This window comes from Mustela erminea, chromosome 5 (genome assembly GCF_009829155.1).
Source record: "Mustela erminea isolate mMusErm1 chromosome 5, mMusErm1.Pri, whole genome shotgun sequence".
In the NCBI taxonomy this organism is placed as follows: Eukaryota; Metazoa; Chordata; class Mammalia; order Carnivora; family Mustelidae; genus Mustela; species Mustela erminea.
This window is the reverse complement of record NC_045618.1, coordinates 53,807,395-53,819,639: the sequence shown is the minus strand read 5'-3', so window position 1 is coordinate 53,819,639 and position 12,245 is coordinate 53,807,395.

Genomic DNA, 12,245 nt, shown 5'->3' with positions numbered 1-12,245 from the left:
TATAAAAGTAAAGTAGAGAAGGCCGGTTTTACTTGAGTATAAAGAAGGTTTTGTGACAATTTGAAAGATAAAAATACAGAAGGTGTGAGCTGAGGGATATATTAAACTAAAAATATTTTTATATTGAGAACATTGATACAGATGGTGATTTTTCAAACCTAACAACTGTCTTTAGATCCTTTTCACCTTGATGACTATTATTTAGAACTTCAGCTCCCAATATTTCCTTCATATATACAGGATTAAATGTCTGGGGATCTGTTTGGATGATTAATCAGTTCCATTCAGATTGAGATAAAGGATTAATCACAACAGAAGATGAAGAGTTAGACCTTGTCTTTTGCACAATAGATAAAAATTATGGGTAAAATAAACATGTTTAAGAAAAATTATTTCATTTTTTGACATGATTATCTGTTTTGTGTGTGTTGAGTTTGAGTTCTTTATAGGTCCTGGATATCAACCTTTTGTCTGTACTGTCATTTGCAAATATCTTCTTCCATTCCATGGCTTGTCTCTTTGTTTTGTTGAGTGTTTCCTTTACTGTGCAGAAGCTTTTGATCTTGATGAAATCCCAAAAGTTCATTTTGCTTTTGTTTCCTTTGTCTTTGGAGACATATCTTGAAAGAAGTTGCTGTGGCTGATATCAAAGAGATTACTGCCTATGTTCTCCTCTAGGATTCTGATCGATTCCTGTCTCACGTTGAGGTCTTTTATCCATTTTGAGTTTATCTTTGTGTACGATGTAAGAGAATGGTCGAGTTTCATTCTTCTACATATAGCTGTCCAGTTTTCCCAGCACCATTTATTGAAGAGATTCTCTTTTTTCCACCGTATATTTTTTCCTGTTTTGTCAAAGATTATTTGACCATAGAGTTGAGGGTCCATATCTGGGCTCTCTACTGTGTTCCACTGGTTTATGTGTCTGTTTTTATGCCAGTACCATGCTGTCTTGGTGATCACAGCTTTGTAGTAAAGCTTGAAATCAGGCAACGTGATGCCACCACTTTTGTTTTACTTTTCCAAACTTTCTTAGCAATTCAGGGTCTCTTCTGATTCCATACAAATTTTTCAGATAATTTGCTCTAGCTCTTGAAAAATATCAGTGAAATTTTGATCAGAATGGCATTAAAAATATAGATTACTTTTTCCCATGGAGGAAGATAATTGCTGTAGGTCTTTCATAGATAGATTTTATGAAGTTCAGAAATGTTCCCTCTATCCCTATACTTTGAAATGTTTTAATCAGGAACAGATGCTGGATTTTGTCAAATGCTTTTTCTGCAGCCTTCCCGTTGAGATCAGGAACACAAGGATGCCCGCTCTCACCACTCTTGTTCAACATAGTATTAGAAGTCCTAGCAACAGCAATCAGACAACAAAGAGAACTAAAAGATATACAAATGGGCAATGAAGAAATCAAACTCTCTCTCTTCGCAGATGACATAATTCTTTATATGGAAAACCCAAAAGACTCCACCCCCAAACTACTAGAACTCATAGAGCAATTCAGTAACATGGCAGGATACAAAGTCGTTGTGCAGAAATCAGTGGCTTTCTTATACACTAACAATGAAAATGCAGAAAGGGAAATTAGAGAATCGATTCCATTTACTATAGCACCAAGAACCATAAGATACCTGAGAATAAACCTACCAAAGAGGTAAAGGATCTGTACTCGAGGAACTACAGAACACTCATGAAAGAAATTGAAGAAGACACAAAAAGATGGAAGACCATTCCATGCTCTTTGATCAGAAGAATAAACATTGTTAAAATGTCTATACTGCCTAGAGCAATCTATATTTTTAATGCCATTCTTTTTTTTTTTTTTAAATTTTATTTGACAGAGAAGAAGAGACATCTAGAGAGGGAATACAAGTGGGGAGTGGGAGAGGGAGAAGCAGGCTTCCTGCTGAGCCAGGAGCCTGATGCGGGGCTTGATCCCAGGACCCTGGATCATGACCTGAGCTGAAGGCAGATGCTTAACAACTGAGCCACTCAGGCGCCCCTTTAATGCCATTCTGATAAAAATTCCACTGGTATTCTTCAAAGAGCTGGAGCAAATAATCCAAATATTTGTATGGAATCAGAAGAGACCCCGAATTGCTAAGGAAATGTTGAAAAACAAAAATAAAACTGGGGGTATCACGTTACCTAATTTCAAGCTTTACTACAAAGCTGTGATCACCAAGACAGCATGGTACTGGCATAAAAGCAGACACATAGACCAGTGGAACAGAGTAGAGAGCCCAGATATGGACCCTCAACTCTATGGTCAAATAATCTTTGACAAAGCAGGAAAAAAATATACAGTGGAAAAAAGAGAATCTCTTCAATAAATGGTGCTGGGAAAACTGGACAGCTATATGTAGAAGAATGAAACTTGACCGTTCTCTTACATCGTACACAAAGATAAACTCAAAATGGATAAAAGACCTCAACGTGAGACAGGAATCCATCAGTACCCTAGAGGAGAACATAGGCAGTAACCTTTTCAATATCAGCCACAGCAACTTATTTGTGGAGCATAACAAATAGCGTGGAGGACAAGGGGAGATGGATAGGAGAAAGGAGTTAAGGGAAATTGGAATAGTAGGTGAACCATGAGAGACTACAGACTGAAAAACAATCTGAGGGTTTTGAGGGGTGGAGAGTGGGAGGTTGGGGGAACCAGGTGGTGGGTATTATAGAGGGCATGGATTGCATGGAGCACTGGGTGTGGGACAAAAGCAATGAATACTGTTATGCTGAAAAGAAATAAAAAAAAAAAGATATGTCTCCAAACACAAAGGAAAAAAAGACATAAATGAACTTTTGGGACTTCATCAAGATCAACAGCTTCTGCACAGCAAAGGAAACACTCAACAAAACAAAGAGGTAAGACACAAAATGGGAGGAGATATTTGCAAATGACAGTACAGACAAAAGGTTGATATCCAGGATCTATAATGAACTCCTCAAACTCAACACACACAAAACAGACAATCATATCAAAAAATGGGCAGAAGACATGAACAGACACTTCTCCAATGAAGACATACAAATGGCTATCAGACACATGAAAAAATGTTCATCATCACTAGCCCTCAGGGAGATTCAAATCAAAACCACATTGAGATACCACCTTACACCAGTTAGAATGGCCAATATTAGCAAGACAGGAAGCAACATGTGTTGGAGGGGATGTGGAGAAAGGCGAACTCTCTTACACTGTTGGTGGGAATGCAAGTTGGTGCAGCCTCTTTGGAGAACAGTGTGGAGATTCCTCAAGAAATTAAAAATAGAGCTTTCCTATAACCCTGAAATTATACTTCTGGGTATTTACCCCAAAGATACAGATATAGTGAAAAGGAGGGCCATCTGTACCCCAATGTTCATAGCAGCAATGGCCATGGTCACCAAACTTTGGAAAGAACCAAGATGCCCTTCAATGGATGAATGGATAAAGAAGATGTGGTCCATATACACGATGGAGTATTATGCCTACATCAGAAAGGATGAATACCCAACTTTTGTAGCAACATGGACGGGACTGGAAGAGATTATGCTGAGTGAAATAAGTCAAGCAGAGAGAGTCAATTATCATATGGTTTCACTTATTTGTGGAGCATAACAAATAGCATGGAGGACAAGGGGAGATGGAGAGGAGAAGGGAGTTGAGGTAAATTGGAAGGGAAGGTGAACCATGAGAGACTATGGACTCTGAAAACCAATCTGAGGGTTTTGAAGGGGTGGAGGGTGGGAGGTTGGGGCAACAAGGTGGTGGGTATTAGAGAGGGCATGGATTTCATGGAGCACTGGGTGTGGTGCAAAAACAATGAATATTGTTATGCTGAAAAGAAATACAAAATTTTAAAAAAAGTATAGATTACTCTAGGCAAAAATGGGCAGAAGACATGAACAGACACTTCTCCAATGAAGACATACAAATAGCTATCAGACACATAAAAAATATTCATCATCACTAGCCATCAGGGAGATTCAAATCAAAACCACATTGAGATACCACCTTACACCAGTTAGAATGGACAAAACTAGAAAGACAGGAAACAATGTGTGTTGGAGAGGATGTGGAGAAAGGGGAACCCTCTTTCACTGTTGGTGGGAATGCAAGTTGGTGCAGCCACTTTGGAGAACAGTGTGGAGATTCCTCAAGAAATTAAAAATAGAGCTTTCCTATGACCCTGCAATTATACTACTGGGTATTTACCCCAAAGATACAGATGTAGTGAAAAGGAGGGCCATCTGTACCCCAGTGTTTATAGCAACAATGGCAACGGTCGTCAAACTGTGGAAAGAACCAAGATGCCCTTCAACGGATGAATGGATAAGGATGATGTGGTCCATATACAGTATGGAGTATTATGCCTCCATCAGAAAAGATGAATATACCCACCTTTTGTATTGACATGGATGGGACTGGAAGATATTATGCTGAGTGAAATAAGTCAAGCAGAGAGAGTTAATTATCATATGGTTTTCACTTATTTGTGGAGCATAAGAAATAACATGGAGGACATGGGGAGATGGAGAGGAGAAGGGAGTCAAGGGAAATTGGAGGGAGAGATGACCTATGAGAGACTATGGACTCTGTAAAACAATCTGAGGGTTTTGAAGGGGCGGGGGGTTGGAAATTGGGCCAGCCTGGTAATGGGTATTGGGGAGGGCACGTATTGCATGGAGCACTGGGTGTGGTGCATAAACAATAAACTCTAGTACACTGAAAAGTAATTAGAACAATTAAAAATTTAAAAAAAACAGTGAGGGCAGAGTCCATTGATTTTGTTCAGGTTTATTTTTATTTATTTATTTATTTATTTTTTAAGTACTTAGAGTAATGCCCGGTACACAGTAAGAGCTTAATCAATATGTTTGAAGAAATAAAACTTCACTTGTTAAGTTAAAAAAAATGTAATTTCAAAACATAGTAAATATATGAGAAGGTGAGTTCAAAATACCATTGTTCAGGAAATTTCCCTGTATTTGATAACTTTTAGGTGAATAAACACATTTTTGTGTCTCTATCTCTGACTTTATTTCTTGACTGAGGTTTGGATATGACCCTGTCTCAAGTCACTTTAAATTTGTGAGGACCCAAACTTTTCAAGTTTATTTATTCCCTGATATTTAAAGATGTGTTTGTATCTTTATTGCGTCTACTTCCACATTCAGATCTTTTCTGCTTTAAAGTCACTTTTCTTAAAATTCTCAGCTCTTAATGTAGTTGATGAAGACTGGAGAGCCAAAAAAAAATGCAAATGAATCCATGGCTCTGTAAGCATAGCTGATAAAGGATTATTGAGACATTTTCAAGAGCTTTAGCACCTAAAAGACACTTGGAGACATAATGCCATTATTTGTGATTACAGAATTTGTGAAAAGAGGGTCCAGAAAGTAGTGCAAATCATAACCTCATAAACTACCTTTTACTCAATTTAAGTAAGATTTAGCCTTCTTTTCTTCATTATTATACATATATTTTCCTAATTTCTTCATCCTTTTTAGATTTCCATTTTTAAAAAGATTTTATTTATTTATTTGACAGAGAGATCACAAGTAAGCAGAGAGGCAGGCAGAGAGAGAGAGAGGAGGAAGCAGGCTCACCACTGAGCAGAGAACCCGATGTAGGGCTCGATCCCAGGAACCTGAGATCATGACATGAGCCAAAGGCAGAGGCTTTAACCCACTGAGCCACCCAGGCACCCCTTAAATTTCCATTTTAATTTTGCTTATTTTATCTTTTTTCTTGAATCTTCTTCTCTTCCAGAATCATTTGTTTTCTATCTTCTCTGTTGCTTAGGAACTATGCACTCTCTTTACCCATATTCCTTATATAATTGGACACATTTTTTTAATTATCCAAATATATCTTCTTCTTTCAGCAAATATTTATTTCCTGAAATATTTACAAATTCCTGGTGTGGTTTTGGGATAAACTGGACAACAAGACAGATGAAGTTCTTTGTGGGGGTTGCAGTAACATCAGGAAGGATAACAAACAAACAAATAAAAATCAATGAGTTACATTTGTTGAAAGTACTATAAGGAAATACAGTAAAGCAAGGGGCCTAGAGGATGAGAAAAATGAGGGGGAAAACCACCAAACCAACACATTTTATTGTATACCTTGAACCTCTACAATGTTATATATAAATTATACCTCAATAAAATCACATCTGCAGATAATAATGTTATCTGCACGACCAAAAAAAAAAAAAAAAAGAAAGAAAGAAATACAGTGATTTTTGAGAGCAAATATATTTAATCTGCACAGGATGGTATTTATCTTGATCACTAAAAGATTATGACTATTATGTCTGTTATGTGGAAGGAGATAATCATAATGTATTGTTGGAATACTCTGGGAAACAAACTGAGGGTTACAGAAGGGAGGGGCATGGGAGGATGGGGTAACTTGGTGATGAGTATTAAGAACGGCAGTTATTGTCAAAAAGATATTGTCGGAGGAGTCAAGATGGCAGAGAAGTAGCAGGCTGAGACTGCTTCAACTAGCTGGAGATCAGCTAGATAGCTTATCTAAAGATTCCAAACACCTGAAAATCCATCGGCAGATCGAAGAGAAGAAGAACAGCAATTCTGGAAACAGAAAAACAACCACTTTCTGAAAGGTAGGACCGGCGGAGAAGTGAATCCAAAGCGACGGGAAGATAGACCCCGGGGGGAGGGGCCGGCTCCCGGCAAGCGGCGGAGCAACGGCGCACAAAATCAGGACTTTTAAAAGTCTCTTCCGCTGAGGGACATCGCTCCAGAGGCTAAATCGGGGCGAAGCCCACGCGGGTTCAGCGTGGCCTCAGGTCCCGCAGGGTCACAGAAGGATCAGGGGTGTCTGAGTGTCACAGACCTTGTGGGTATTGGAACGGGAAAGCTGGCTACAGAGACAGAGCCGACAGTAAGCTCACAGCTCGGTGTTACCTTGAACCGGTCGCAGGCTCGGTGAGCTCGGAGCGCGGCCGGAGGTCAGGCAGACGGGAGTAACTGGGCGCTGTTCTCTGAGGGCGCACTGAGGAGTGCGGCCCTGGGCTCTCGGCTCCTCCCGGCCGGAGACCAGGAGGCTGCCATTTGCATTCCCGTCCTCCGGAACTCTACGGAAAGCGCTCAGGGAACAAAAGCTCCTGAAAGCAAACCTGAGCGGATTACTCACCCCGACCCCGGGTAAGGGCGGTGTAATTCCGCCTGGGGCAAAGACACTTGAGAATCACTACAACAGGCCCCTCCCCCAGAAGATCAACAAGAAATCTAGCCCAGATCAAGTTCACCTACCAAGGAGTGCGGTTTCAATACCAAGGAGAGCAGCAGAATTCCAGAGGAGGAGAAAGCCAAGCACGCAACTCATGGCTTTTTCCCTGTGATTTTTTTTTAGTCTTGCAGTTAATTTAATTTTTTTCTTTTTCATTTTTTGTTTTTTTTTTTCTCGCCTTCGGGTAAATTTTATTTTTTTAACTGTTACCGTTTTCTTTTTTAAAGATTTTTTACTAGTATATCTAATATATATATTTTTTATTTTTTACATTTTTCTTAGGTTTTTTCTTTTTTATTAAATTCTTTTCTTTTCTTTTTTTTTTCTTTCCTCCTTTTTGAACCTCTTTTTATCCCCTTTCTCTCCCCTCACGATTTTGGATCTCTTCTAATTTGGTTAAAGCATTTTTTCCTGGGGTTGTTGCCACCCTTTTAGTATTTTACTTGCCCCTTCATATACTCTTATCTGGACAAAATGACAAGACGGAAAAATTCAACACAAAAAAAAGAACAAGAGGCAGTACCGAAGGCTAGGGACCTAATCAATACAGACATTGGTAATATGTCAGATCTAGAGTTCAGAATGACAATTCTCAAGGTTCTAGCCGGGCTCGAAAAAGGCATGGAAGATATTAGAGAAACCCTCTCGAGAGATATAAAAGCCCTTTCTGGAGAAATAAAAGAACTAAAGTCTAACCAAGTTGAAATCAAAAAAGCTATTAATGAGGTGCAATAAAAAATGGAGGCTCTCACTGCTAGGATAAATGAGGCAGAAGAAAGAATTAGTGATATAGAAGACCAAATGACAGAGAATAAAGAAGCTGAGCAAAAGAGGGACAAACAGCTACTGGACCACGAGGGGAGAATTCGAGAGATAAGTGACACCATAAGACGAAACAACATTAGAATAATTGGGATTCCAGAAGAAGAAGAAAGAGAGAGGGGAGCAGAAGGTATACTGGAGAGAATTAATGGGGAGAATTTCCCCAATATGGAAAAGGGAACGAGCATCAAAATTCAGGAGGTTCAGAGAACGCCCCTCAAAATCAATAAGAATAGGCCCATACCCCGTCACCTAATAGTAAAATTTACAAGTCTCAGTGACAAAGAGAAAATCCTGAAAGCAGCCCGGGAAAAGAAGTCTGTAACATACAATGGTAAAAATATTAGATTGGCAGCTGACTTATCCACAGAGACCTGGCAGGCCAGAAAGAGCTGGCATGATATTTTCAGAGCACTAAACGAGAAAAACATGCAGCTAAGAATACTATATCCAGCTAGGCTATCATTGAAAATAGAAGGAGAGATTAAAATCTTCCAGGACAAACAAAAACTGAAAGAATTTGCAAACACCAAACCAGCTCTACAGGAAATATTGAAAGGGGTCCTCTAAGCAAAGAGAGCCTACAAGTGGTAGATCAGAAAGGAACAGAGACCATATACAGTAACAGTCACCTTACAGGCAATACAATGGCACTAAATTCATATCTCTCAATAGTTACCCTGAATGTTAATGGGCTAAATGCCCCTGTCAAAAGACACAGGGTATCAGAATGGATAAAAAAACAAAACCCATCTATATGTTGCCTCCAAGAAACTCATTTTAAGCCCGAAGACACCTCCAGATTTAAAGTGAGGGGGTGGAAAAGAATTTACCATGCTAATGGACATCAGAAGAAAGCAGGAGTGGCAATCCTTATATCAGATCAATTAGATTTTAAGCCAAAGACTATAATAAGAGATGAGGAAGGACACTATATCATACTCAAAGGGTCTGTCCAACAAGAAGATTTAACAATTTTAAATATCTATGCCCCCAACGTGGGAGCAGCCAACTATATAAACCAATTAATAACAAAATCAAAGAAACACATCAACAATAATACAATAATAGTAGGGGACTTTAACACTCCCCTCACTGAAATGGACAGATCATCCAAGCAAAAGATCAGCAAGGAAATAAAGGCCTTAAACGACACACTGGACCAGATGGACATCACAGATATATTCAGAATATTTCATCCCAAAGCAACAGAATACACATTCTTCTCTAGTGCACATGGAACATTCTCCAGAATAGATCACATCCTCGGTCCTAAATCAGGACTCAACCGGTATCAAAAGATTGGGATCATTCCCTGCATATTTTCAGACCACAATGCTCTAAAGCTAGAACTCAACCACAAAAGGAAGTTTGGAAAGAACCCAAATACATGGAGACTAAACAGCATCCTTCTAAAGAATGAATGGGTCAACCGGGAAATTACAGAAGAATTGAAAAAAATCATGGAAACAAATGATAATGAAAATACAACAGTTCAAAATCTGTGGGACACAACAAAGGCAGTCCTGAGAGGAAAATATATAGCGGTACAAGCCTTTCTCAAGAAACAAGAAAGGTCTCAGGTACACAACCTAACCCTCCACCTAACTGAGCTGGAGAAAGAACAAGAAAGAAACCCTAAGCCCAGCAGGAGAAGAGAAATCATAAAGATCAGAGCAGAAATCAATGAAATAGAAACCAAAAAAACAATAGAACAAATCAACGAAACTAGGAGCTGGTTCTTTGAAAGAATTAATAAAACTGATAAACCCCTGGCCCGACTTATCAAAAAGAAAAGAGAAAGGACCCAAATAAATAAAATCATGAATGAAAGAGGAGAGATCACAACTAACACCAAAGAAATACAAACTATTATAAGAACATACTATGAGCAACTCTACGCCAATAAATTTGACAATCTGGAAGAAATGGATGCATTCCTAGAAACATAAACTACCACAACTGAACCAGGAAGAAATAGAAAGCCTGAACAGACCCATAACCAGTAAGGAGATTGAAACAGTCATTAAAAATCTCCAAACAAACAAAAGCCCAGGGCCAGACGGCTTCCCGGGGGAATTCTACCAAACATTTAAAGAAGAACTAATTCCTATTCTCCTGAAACTGTTCCAAAAAATAGAAATGGAAGGAAAACTTCCAAACTCATTTTATGAGGCCAGCATCACCTTGATCCTAAAACCAGACAAGGATCCCACCAAAAAAGAGAGCTATAGACCGATATCCTTGATGAACACAGATGCGAAAATACTCAACAAAATACTAGCCAATAGGATTCAACAGTACATTAAAAAGATTATTCACCACGACCAAGTGGGATTTATTCCAGGGCTACAAGGTCGGTTCAACATCCGCAAATCAGTCAATGTGATACAACACATCAATAAAAGAAAGAACAAGAACCATATGATACTCTCAATAGATGCTGAAAAAGCATTTGACAAAGTACAGCATCCCTTCCTGATCAAAACTCTTCAGAGTGTAGGGATAGAGGGCACATACCTCAATATCATCAAAGCCATCTATGAAAAACCCACCACAAATATCATTCTCAATGGAGAAAAACTGAAAGCTTTTCCGCTAAGGTCAGGAACACGGCAGGGATGTCCATTATCACCACTGCTATTCAACATAGTACTAGAGGTCCTAGCTTCAGCAATCAGACAACAAAAGGAAATTAAAGGCATCCAAATCGGCAAAGAAGAAGTCAAATTATCACTCTTTGCAGAGGATATGATACTATATGTGGAAAACCCAAAAGACTCCACTCCAAAACTGCTAGAACTTATACAGGAATTCAGTAAAGTGTCAGGATATAAAATCAATGCACAGAAATCAGTTGCATTTCTCTACACCAACAGCAAGACAGAAGAAAGAGAAATTAAGGAGTCAATCCCATTTACAATTGCACCCAAAACCATAAGATACCTAGGAATAAACCTAACCAAAGAGACACAGAATCTATACTCAGAAAACTATAAAGTACTCATGAAAGAAATTGAGGAAGACACAAAGAAATGGAAAAATGTTCCATGCTCCTGGATTGGAAGAATAAATATTGTGAAAATGTCTATGCTACCTAAAGCAATCTACACATTTAATGCAATTCCTATCAAAGTACCATCCATCTTTTTCAAAGAAATGGAACAAATAATGCTAAAATTTATATGGAACCAGAAAAGACCTCGAATAGCCAAAGGGATATTGAAAAAGAAAGGCAACGTTGGTGGCATCACAATTCCGGACTTCAAGCTCTATTACAAAGCTGTCGTCATCAAGACAGCATGGTACTGGCACAAAAACAGACACATAGATCAATGGAACAGAATAGAGAGCCCAGAAATAGACCCTCAACTCTATGGTCAACTAATCTTCGACAAAGCAGGAAAGAATGTCCAATGGAAAAAAGACAGCCTCTTCAATGAATGGTGCTGGCAAAATTGGACAGCCACATGCAGAAAAATGAAATTGGACCATTTCCTTACACCACACACAAAAATAGACTCAAAATGGATGAAGGACCTCAATGTGCGAAAGGAATCCATCAAAATCCTTGAGGAGAACACAGGCAGCAACCTCTTTGACCTCTGCCGCAGCAGCATCTTCCTAGGAACAACGCAAAAGGCAAGGGAAGCAAGGGAAAAAATGAACTATTGGGATTTCATCAAGATCAAAAGCTTTTGCACAGCAAAGGAAACAGTTAACAAAATCAAAAGACAACTGACAGAATGGGAGAAGATATTTGCAAACGACATATCAGATAAAGGACTAGTGTCCAGAATCTATAAAGAACTTAGCAAACTCAACACCCAAAGAACAAATAATCCAATCAAGAAATGGGCAGAGGACATGAACAGACATTTCTGCAAAGAAGACATCCAGATGGCCAACAGACACATGAAAAAGTGCTCCATATCACTCGGCATCAGGGAAATACAAATCAAAACCACAATGAGATATCACCTCACACCCGTCAGAATGGCTAAAATCATCAAGTCAGGAAATGACAGATGCTGGCGAGGATGTGGAGAAAGGGGAACCCTCCTACACTGTTGGTGGGAATGCAAGCTGGTGCAGCCACTCTGGAAAACAGCATGGAGGTTCCTCAAAATGTTGAAAATAGAACTGCCCTATGACCCAGCAA